Raw genomic sequence first — 12,026 nt, forward strand, 5'->3', positions numbered from 1 at the left:
CCGGCTCTCCACTTCCTCTTCACCCCACTTCCTGCCTCTGCTGCTGGCCTAATGCCCTTATATGGCATCCCCCGGCAGCCAATCAGGGCAGAGCAGGCAGCTCATTCTAACTAGTGATGGGAATTCCGGCTCTTCTTGGTGAGCTGGATCATTTGGCTCACCAAGAAGAGCCGGCTCTTTCGGCTCCCAAACGGCTCTTCAGTTTACCACATATTATACCTTTTAATTAAATCAAATGTAGCCCTGTTTTGACTAATGATTTATATGTGTACACATATATCACTTAAATTATTCAATACATCCTTTGTACTGAAGTATTCAAAAGTAAAAATTACATGTTTAATATAAATGATTTGCTGTGGCCAATTGTTTTCATTGCATTTACAGAACCGTGTAACTCTCTGATACCACCCAATGAATGCATTGACTTGCTTGTAGAACCACGCTACACAAAACATAGCAACACCTATAAAAACTATTTTAAAAAGGGGCTACTGTATCGACCTATATAAAGTATATAAATATATATTTTTTTCAAAATACCAAACAGATCCTGCATTTTCGCTCTATTTGCTCTTTCCAGCGCTGTTTTTGCAGGGGGCTGATTCTGTGAGCTGCAGCTGACCACGCCCCCTGCAGGAGAGCTTGCTTTGAGATCAGCTGCTAGGCTGCAGCGGGGAGAAGAGGGGGACAAAAAGAGATCTCCGTCCTCCGTGTTTTATTCTTATAGAAGTAAGAAGAGAAGTAATGGGGCAGAAACCCTCCTTTTTACGCAGCGGTCCAGACATAGACATCAAACGGCGACACATATTCAGTTGCCAGTTACTTTGGCATTAGGGCAGATACTTTCCAAGGCTTGACATAATGAATTGTGCTACTTTTAAAGCAAGCAACGATGTTTTCAAATCTGTAATCAAAAAGCTACTCAAAAACACTATCGAAGCAGTTCCTGCCGTTGTTACCTAAGTTCAAACAGTAACAACGGACTACTTTTCTTAGCGGATGCATGTTAATTTAAATCAATACATAAAACTATTTTTTAAATCAATAAAATAATTTTCTAAATCCATAAAAACATTTCAATTATTATTGGGAGTCATGTCGTTACTTTGTTGAGAATGTGGCCATGTGTAATAAGCGGGATAATGTGCACATTGCACATTGCATAATGTGCCTTCATGCCGATCTAGAACCCTCCGCAAAAAAACCCGACACATCACTAATTCAAACAGCTAGTGTGTGAGAGGAGAAGGGTGGGAACAGCAACCCACCGTGCTAAACAATATAGCCTGCTAGCACACACACAGACACAAACCTGGGTGGAAACAATAAAAGGGTTGCTGCAATGCAACAAAGCAAAGCAATGCATGCAAACTTTACTCAGGGATTCAGGGGCACCGGGTGCATGCCGCAGCATTGAGGTTGTTTTTTTGCTGGAAAATTGAGAGGGCGGGCTCTCGGTTAATATGCAGAGGAGAGGAGAGGAGAGGAGATAGATTCCTAAATATGGGAGGAGGATGTGGAAAAGGGTATGACTTAGCACATCATCTAGTATCATCATTCATCTAAAAAGGGACCATGACCATTAGTTAACATGATCACATGCGTACATCATGTAAATGTGCAGATCTTGCCATAAAAGACATGTAATCATCAGTCGACACATGACTGATGTTTGAGATAAAGACAGGAAGAGGGTGGAGATGGATACATAGATATGATTTCTGACAGTCATTGTATAAGATTTACAAAATCTTCTTAAAAATAGAATAAAATACGATTAAAATAAACATTCAAAGCAAATATATAAGAATTCACAATATACAGAATAAATTAGAATTCTCTCTAATAAACTAATTAGGAACAGAAGCATATAAACATTGGGTACTATATACATTAACACATTGTGCACAGTAGCTTTAAATACAAGTAAACTATATCCTGTGAAGTCGTGTGAATAGGTTACAATATGTATGTGCAGTATGTGAAAAATGTTCCTTATTATAAGATATGAAGAGGAAATTGAGACGAGACGCAGCGAGGCGTGACGACCGGCTGTTTTGTTATGTAAGGAACGTCCAAACAGTGCCAATGACTGCAGAGCAAAGTGCATCGGCGTGTGTGTAGGTGGCTGACCTCTCCCCGTGTTGGAGCGATACAGCAGAGAGGGATGAGGAAGATCAGGAAGTAAAAGCAGCACTAGGACCACTCTGGAGGCTAGAAAAGCGTGTGTGTGTGTGTGTGTGTGTGTGTGTGTGTGTGTGTGTGTGTGTGTGTGTGTGTGTGTGTGTGTGTGTGTGTGTGTGTGTGTGTGTGTGTGTGGGGGAGATATAGATTTAGATGCAGAGATAGATAATTATGTCACTCTTCTTAAGTTGATCGGTCTGCATGCAAAAGAAACATGATTTATTTTCATTTTCCTCGTGTGTGCTCTGTTTTGTATTTTACATTGTGCATTCGTCAGCTGTGGAATGTAACTAACTACATTTCGTACTATTTTTTCGAACTTTTTGGGAGTATTTCCATTTGATGCCACTTCACTCCTACTCAACTTTATTTTGGAGCTAATTAAGTACTACATTTGTTTTAGGTAACGAGCAATTTTACACATATCAGAATCTGCCAAATGTGTTGCCAAGTAGGTTTACACATACAAATAATTTTCTTTGGTGTGTTCTGATGCAAATATAAAACACAGTAAGATAAGGAGAAATGTAAGAAAAGGACCAAAGATAAGACAATAATAGAAAACATATTTACATTTACAACAAATATAATTATACAAAAAACAGTATTATGAAAAACTGAAAAAAATTCAATGAAATATATGCAGTATGGGGTTTCAATTGGAATCCTGCATGTGCAGATATATATGAGGTATGTGCCCGATTAACAATATTAAAATGGGGAATGTTTATGGGGTATACAAACACATGTCTCTATGTAGTAATATACTCCTAAAACATCCACTATTTAAAAATTACTATCTGAAAGTATCCTAAATTGGCTCAGGTTTGACAAACTATAACTATTTAAAGTGTGTTTTTTAGTGTTAGAAATATAATAATATAATAGAGTTTAATAATATATTTAGCTGGATATATTTCTACTTTAGTATGTTTATATTGTTGAGACTTTTACTTGTATTTGACTGCTTTAAGACCAATGTATTTCTACTTTTACATACATTAATGATCTTGGTATTTATTCCACCTATGGCAATAATGCCTACATTTCTGTCTTTGTATGCATCAGGTTGTTGATGCTGCACATTCAGTCCTGACATCTCTCCATTAAAGGCAGTCATCATCCCCCGACACCTGAGAGAAACCTCACAACCTTAAAAGGCACCTCAGCCTCTGCTCTGAGCCAATCAGAGGACAGAACAGCAGGAGGAAGTGAGGTTGGTGCACAGGAAGGGGAAGAGAAGAGGACACAGGGTCTGGTGTTTTCACATGAGGAACAGAAAAAAACAAGATTTCAGAAAAGTTTCAAACAGCCTCGAGCAATACAATGTTTATTGCATTAGTTCAGCCATTATAGAGAAGCTCTCCTTGTCCGACAACTGGGCTATACACTCTAATAATCGAACAAGCTTTATTTGATACGTACGGGTATTTGTGTTTACACATCACTTTGGTTTCAGAGCAGAATGCCATAGCTGGGGTTAAACAAGAGGTGTGAAACATTTAAAGCGTGGGTGAAGTATTTTAGGAACTTCTTTTTAATTTGTCGTGTAAAATACTCTTAACATCTCAACAGCAGTAGTTAAACCGAATGCTCTAAAGAAGAAAATCCTTTATTTGTGGCTTCTATCGTCGGTCCAATCATTTGTGGCATCCTGAACTAAATGTAGCTAGTTTGATAGCTGTGAGTACAATAGCTAAATTCCTTGTTTATGGCCATTATAATATGTTTAAAATCAGAATGATAATTTGGGGGGAGGGGCATTAAAGGAAAGCCTGAAATGATTTGCTGTCAGTGTTGCCAATTTAGCAACTTTCTTGCTAGTTTTATTGACTTTTGAAACTACATTTAGAGATTTTTAAAATGAGTGCTGATAGATACTTTCGTTCAAAAAGAGATTGCAACACTCGTCTAGGTTTTCTGGTTGGATCATTAAAAAGGATTCCAGCCTACTCTTGCTGGCTTCTCCAATGTTTCCTACCCAAGTCTGTAAGTTAACTAAAATGTGAAAGGATCATCACACCAATACGTGCTTGTAATAATAACTACTTGAGGCAATAGATCTACATTTCTATGTAAAAAGACATGTGAATAAGTTCTTGAAGTAAGGAGCATTTCGTGGTAAAGTTTGATGATTGACAAAAGATACTGGTCAAGAAAGCCACGGTGGGGCGTGGCATATAAACTGTGTTTGTGGTGTGTGTGTGTGTGTGTGTGTGTGTGTGTGTGTGTGTGTGTGTGTGTGTGTGTGTGTGTGTGTGTGTGTGTGTGTGTGTGTGTGTGTGTGTGTGTGTGTGTGTGTGTGTGTGTGTGTGTGTGTGTGTGTGTGTGTGTGTGTGTGTGTGTGTGTGTGTGTGTGTGTAAGAAGTGGGGGTGGGAGTTAAGGATCCATTTGGGCCGTAAATGGGAAGCTAATCCAATTGGAGCACGAACAGGCCAGCTGGCAGGCACAACACACACACACACACACACACACACACACACACACACACACACACACACACACAGCTGGTAACTGGCCTGTGCCTTGGAGTCAGACCATCACCACGGAGACCCACGGATCAATGACGCTGCAGAAAACCCATCTATAGGCTCTATCACAGGAGGGGGGAGGTAGAGAGGAAGGGGGGACGGAGGCAGGAAGGGGGTGAATAGGGCTTCCCTCGATGAAACTATGACAAGTCACAGATGGCAAACAATCGGTCAGCCAGTCACTTTTCAACTGGCTGCAAAGACAAGAGAGAAAGAGGAGAGGGTTAAAGTGCCTGGCTAGCAAGATTGGGGGATGGATGAGTAAAGAAAGAAAGAAAGACAGAAAGAAAGGGGGAGGAGAGTGAAATGTCGTTGACAGCCAAAACTTTGAGTCCCAGCATCAAAAGCTGAATACATTCAAGCAAAGGATGGGAAGTGTGCTTATTTGCAGTCTGGTGGAGAGTTAGATGACAAGATAAACCTCTCATATCTGTTGGCTAAATATAAGGCTACAACCAGCAGGTGGTTAGCTTAGCTTTACTTAGCACAAAGACTGGGAAGAAGAGAAACAGCTAGCATATTTTCAAAAAGAAAACAAACGTCTATTAACATGTTCACATTTGATTAGTCTCACAAAAACCAAAATGACACTACAAAAAGTGAAGAGCTGCTTGCTAAGACCTATTTGCTGTTGCAAAATATAGCGCTGCAGGGATGGCGTCTTTTTAACGCTGATGTTAGCATCACTATTGATAAAAGGCTAACAGGATTTTTCCATTGGATTTTTTCAATGGAAAAATGCTCTGTAGGAAAACATGTTTATGATACTCAAAAGTCTTGTTCAGCAAGATAATCTCCACAAATGAACAATATTTTTGATTGTTTTTGGAGTATACATGCAATCACCAAAAGTAAACGGCTAACGTCAGGCTATACAAAAACATTTCGCCACTACACACCGTTTAAGACAAATAAAGCTAACAATGTAAGTTCCATTAGGGGTATTTACTGACATGTTTTTTTGTGGTACAGTAGAACTGAAGTGAAAATATTTTAAGCTTGTGTTAACCAAAAACCTAATTTCGGCATCTCCCCATAAACCCATTGACTATACGAGATGAGGGAACCCCAAATATGCTAAATGCTAACTAATTTCCGGGTTGTATCACTCATTCCTGCAGCACTTGATCTAGCACTTTGTTTGTATTTTTACACATAACAAGATGTTAATTAGTGAGCTTTATCGGTATTGTAAGATATAGTTTGTTACTTTAGGACAGAGCGAAACATTGTGCTAGGCTAAGCTAACTGGCTTCTGTATTTCTGTCAATTTTGCAATTGAAGGTGGGGTAGGTAATTTTGGAGGAACCAGCTCGAGTGCGCTAGAATTTGAAAATACACAGCCGGGAAAAATCTGCCACTTCCTCACAGAGCCCCTCCTCCAACACACACGAACGCGCACATGACCAATGAGGGCACGAGATAAGTTTGTGCCCAGATGGAAGGCTGACAGGCAGGTAGGCCATCCAGTTACTTTAGCCGGGCCGGCTCAGATGATTGGTCGTGCTTTTTACAGCGCCACGGCTTCTACAGATGACATTTTTTATTGGATTTATTGTCAAAGCACTTCAGATATTCATTGCTATCGGATGTTAAGAGCATTCCATGGAATATAACAAAAAGTGTATCTCGAGCCGGTTTCTCAAACTTACCTACCCCACCTTTAAAATGACATCATTCACTCGCAAAAGAGTGAATCATGTTGGTTTTTTTAATTGACTAACTAGTCCTTTAAACATCTTAGTAAGACAAAAGTGTGAAAATCCCAACATTGCTGCATTCATCTTTACGTCATGTGACTCAGACTTTTACATTTACACACACTGATGTGCAAAGACGCAGTGAAGCAAGGGTGAAACTCCTGACAGTGACGACTCAAGTGCATTTCCAACATGACATAATTCTCATCATCTTCCTCTTCTCTCTCTTGATCCACATCTTCACTCCACTCAGATCCCAGCTGACTCTCATATCGCCCTCATTGTTTCCCAGCCCTCATCTGATGTCCACATTTCCAGGCTTCGCTAAAAGCCCCACTCAAGGCTAATTGCAGCTAATGTTTTTTTGTATTGAGTTGCAGCCTAGCAGTCTATAGTAGCAGTAAGACTAGAGGCAGCAGATGTTTAACTCTGTGTCTGTCTGTGTGTGTGTGTGTGTGTGTGTGTGTGTGTGTGTGTGTGTGTGTGTGTGTGTGTGTGTGTGTGTGTGTGTGTGTGTGTGTGTGTGTGTGTGTGTGTGTGTGTGTGTGTGCGTGCGTCATATTCATGTCAACCCCCTATGGTCGGCTTTAGGGTTAGCCTTTAGCAACAGGCCTTTCATGGTTTTTCTCCCCTCCCCCTCCCCCTCCCCACACCCAAAAATGCCCTTGTTGTTACGCTCCGCTCCTTGTTGTTACGCTACGAGCCGTTTGTGGGAGTGAATTAGTCAATGATGGCCTTCTTAGGTTCAGAGAAACTTGTGGCATTATAGTCATTACAGGAACAGGAAGTCATGGTGGGAGGTAACGCAGGGAGTGGCAACGCTGCAACACAGACTGTTTCTTTTGTGGTGCTGACTGGTTACCATATTTGAAGAGAGAAAACCCTAAGCTAATGACGTCACATGAGGGTGTCACAAGGGCTCCAATTAACTGGTAAACATTGAGGCTATACAAGTGTTTGAAAAGCACAAAGTCAGACAGTCAGAAAACACACTTTCGAAAACATACACATATGCACTCACTCATATCATATCAGTGTAAAGCTTACCACAGAGTTCTGAGTCATAACCGAACGCTATCTTTGATGATATGTGCATAAGTAAACATGTCATCAAAGATAGCATTTGGTTATGATTAGCTTCATTTAGAGTTCTTTGACCCTCGAACCACATATACACATATAAACACATGTGCAACTGGGTTACTGATGGACTCATCACATAGCAAAGGTAATGCCTGAATTCAGCAGGCGAAAGGCAACAAGTCAATGGGATCACCTGTCGTTTTGTTGGATGTCTACCAATCGGAGGGTTAATGGTTAAATCCCAAGCCCCGGTAGTCAAAGTGTCCTTGGACAAGATATTTAAGCCGAATGTTCTACTGTATAAAAGTCCATGTAAGTCACTTAAAAGCATCAGCTTAATGACATGAAATGTAATGATCTTTTAGACCCCCCCAATAAAGCAAAACTGCACGTTTCAGAGTGGCCTTTTATTGTGGCCAGCCTAAGGCACACCTGTGCAATAATCATGCTGTCTAATCAGCATCTTGATATGCCACACCTGTGAGGTGGGATGGATTATCTCGGCAAAGGAGAAGTGCTCACTATCACAGATGTTTTCAGATTTGTGAACAATATTTGAGAGAAATGGTTATTTTGTGTTTATAGAACATGTTTTAGATCTTTGAGTTCATCTCATGAAAAATGGGAGCAAAAACAAAAGTATTGCGTTTATATTTTTGTTCAGTGTAGTACTTTTATAAAGGATAAATTATCTAAAAAAGGTGATAGATCACTAATAGATAGATGTTGTTGGAAGGGTAGCCCAGATGCAGTGCTTTACCAAAAACAGCTGTTTGTTTGTGCAGAGGCCTTCAAATGCAAAGGTTAATAAACAAAAAGTGTGTTTAATCCATGTCAGTAGTCCCAACCACTGACATGATGTTATGATACTGACTGAACCCTCGGCCTCCAAACAGAAAAAGATCAACAAGCATTGAAAAGCTAAACAATTCACCTGGCAGAAAAAACACCTTTGTCCCCTCTGCCTCTGGCCCCACCAGTGGCAGCACGCTCAAGCTGCCAAACATCACTTTAGCAGGAACATACCAAAAGGTGTTTTTGCAAAAAGGGCACAGAGATTTTACAACTAAATTACAGTAATTCTCAGACGCTCCCTTAGCTCTCCATGACTCTTAATGACAGGTTTAAACCCAGAGCTTCCACTTGTTGCTCACGTTAAAGTGTCACTTAGTTTGATGAGTGGTCTATTTAGACAACCGGTAATCAATATACAAAAACACAGTGAGTATAAACTCCTGTCTGGATGAAAGCTCCTCAGGGAAATGCATTAGGTGGCTCTTCTGCAGAGAGACCTTGGCAGTAAAGGTGCAGGTTCAGAGAGCCTGGATTCTACTGGACGGCGAGGTGTAAACACACTCTGTTACTTATGACACATGAGAGGAGTCTTCCCGGGACAGTATTCCAAGTACTCGGATATAAATTCCCACTGAAGAGTGTTGACAACACACCACTTAACCGGAGACCTCTCACTTACTAGCAGTAAGCTGTACACACACACAAACACACACACACACACACACACACACACACACACACACACACACACACGCACACATATAACATGACAGCGTCCTGCTTCCCAAGGCTGAGTGACAGCTAGTTTTACACTGTAGAGAAATACATACATTTGATCTTTTACGACTGTCAAAATGTCTATTTTTCACAACAATAGTAGAGTCTCTTTATGCCAAGAATTTGTCAAATGTGTAAATGTATAAATGCTATGTTTCTTTACTTAAAGGTGGGGTAGGTAAGGTAATTTTGGAGAAACCAGGATTGCGTTCCGATAATCCAAAAATCAGCTCCTAAATTCTAACCCTATCGTCTATTCCTTGACCTCTGAGTGAAACGTCACGGGGTTAAGGGATAGTGGATAGGAGAATTCAAAAGGACTTAGGAGAAGAGACTGCGGTACTTTAGAGAATCCGAATGCACTTTCACTATCCGACGTGTTTGTGATGCGCCAGCGGACGTCATGAATGTGCGTCTGTAGTTTCCCCACAGCGGACTACAACATGGATGTTTAATAAGAACGAGGGACTACTGTGAACTCATCTAGAGACTCTGCACCGTGCTCTGATGCTGCTGCTTTGCTTTATGAACGTGGACAACAGAGAAACATATTCTTCAGGACCAAAGTTGGAATTGAAATAAAAAAGGAAAGTGAAACCTATGCTCCCTCTCCCTCCGGTCCACATTAATACAAATGATCCCAATACGTATGATTGTATGAACTATGAAAATATCTTAAAATCAATACAAATGTATTTATTATAAACGTTAGTCCTTAACATCTATCACTGTGTATATCACCATTCAAACATCTTTTAAAAGTTGAACAAACTCCACACAGCTCAGTAAAGACTGTGAAATGTTGACTTTATTTGATAATTTCAGTGAAAACGTTCATATTTCTCTTTTTCATTATAATACTGATGAACGTTCAGAACAAAGCACTTTGGCAACTTACCACCTTTTTTAAATGCTTAATAAGCACCGTAACTTTCATGATATCATTTCTCGGTCATAATCGGTTGTTTCCGTGAACGGTCAACTGTTGAGTGACGGCAAATGCTGCGGCTGCAAGGCATTGTGGGGCAGAATTTTCTCCTCTCCTTTTGTCAAGGGAGGTCCAGTGGTTCCTAAGCTAAAGGAGGTTATAAAGGAAGTTTGAAACCTCCTTTCCTTTCATTTGGAGAATTGACGTACTTCCGGGTCATTTCACTTGGTTAGGAAGGTTCCTAAGCTAAATGGACTATTGGAACGCAACCATAGACTGTATATATAAACACTCCTCATTTTAATTGTGCTCTTTATTCAGGAGGGAAGCTGTATGGAAATGTTTTTTTACCTGAATCAAAGTAGGCTGGGCTGAAACAATGACTCACTCACTCACTCACTCACTCATGTATGTGGAAACATGTATAGAGACTTGTACTCTGTCAATTTGAAAAGCCCTGAGGCATTCCCTTTTTAGGCCAGATTAAATATTTCCCAGCCAATCCCTGTTTGTAGTGTGTGGAAACAGTCCTCTCAGCTCTGTTCTGTTTAAATCTCTGTTAACACCTGCAGGACCCACCTTTTATTTAACTACCTCATCATAGATATGCAACTTTATTACTATAATGAAACAAATATGCATGATTAGACAAGACATGGGTCAGACAGGGATGAAGTAAGTTTGAGATTTGACCCTTAACAATGAGATGTTAAGCCTGTAAATCAATAAATGGGCCCAGTAGACCTTTGAACACTTTAAACGTGCTTCCTTTAATCTGTAAAACCTGTAACGTTGCCTGCATAAAACTCAACAGAAGGTCTCTTAAAGTCATGATTGAATTGACAGGTGTAAGATTGTTTATTAAATGTTAAAAGTGTAAGTAGAAAATCATGAAAAATGCAAAATTGACCCTTGACAATTTGCACGGTTTATGGGGACGTTACACAAGCCATCGTCATATTTCCACATTATTGCATTTCCGCATTATACTTGGAACTGAGCTCGCTGTGGCTGTTTTAAAGGGGGAGATATGAGCCATGTGAGGATGACAATAATGTCCATTTAAAGCCAACTTGACAGCATGAATGAGGAGGAGGAAGCGAACACGAGAACAAAAAAACAGGAGTTGATGCAACTGAGAGTAGGGGAAGGGGAAGTGGTGAAGGAGGAAGAGAACAAGTTGCAGCTTTAAATGGCACTGAAAACCAGCCATTGTATTAACATGTAAGATTGTCTTTTGGGAGCACAAAATGAATAAAGGTGTGCTCCAGATGTTATATATTAAGCAGAAGATTAAGTGGGGGGAGAGAAATGATAAAACATAATCACAGCTTTGAAAAAGGGGGAAAAGGCAGAGGCATAATTCAAGATAATGTTCCCATGGAGTGTGGAGACTTAATAAATTGCACTAAATCAGGAATGGACATTTTACTAGCCTGCAGGCCCATGGCTAAAATCTAAGAGTGTGTCACATGGGCCTCATTAGTCATGATGTGAATGGAGCAGAGGTTGAAATATTTTAAAAGTCCACCCCTACGCCAATGCAGTAAACCAGGAAGTAGATAAAGCATGGGTGTGTGGCTGTGCTTTATTTGATAGAGGAGAATAAAAGCTGGTTAATTTGATTGATTAAACTGGAAGACAGGAAGTCCTGGTAGTCTTTAAAATGACATGTAATGGTTAAACAATGCTAAAAACAGCAATCGAAAACATCTAGGCTACTTTAACTAGTCATGCCTTTTTTGTAATTATCACATGATATAACGTCTGAAAGCCGTTATTTAACTATGTTTTTGTCATCTAATTCACTGCAAGCTGCATTACAATCTGAGACTGCTAACACATCCCAGCATTTCCTGACATGACACACCTTTTTACACTATTGAATACCAAACAGAGAGCGAGAGCAGCCACTGGCAGGATATTAAGGAGGAGCCCTAGAACATTTAATGCCACAATGCACAAATACTTGATCAATAAGTGACCATTATCAGCAGCAGTATGGGGAAAGGGTGTGTGGCTGA

The sequence above is a fragment of the Pseudochaenichthys georgianus genome, chromosome 8 (assembly GCF_902827115.2).
Source record: "Pseudochaenichthys georgianus chromosome 8, fPseGeo1.2, whole genome shotgun sequence".
Lineage (NCBI taxonomy): Eukaryota > Metazoa > Chordata > Actinopteri > Perciformes > Channichthyidae > Pseudochaenichthys > Pseudochaenichthys georgianus.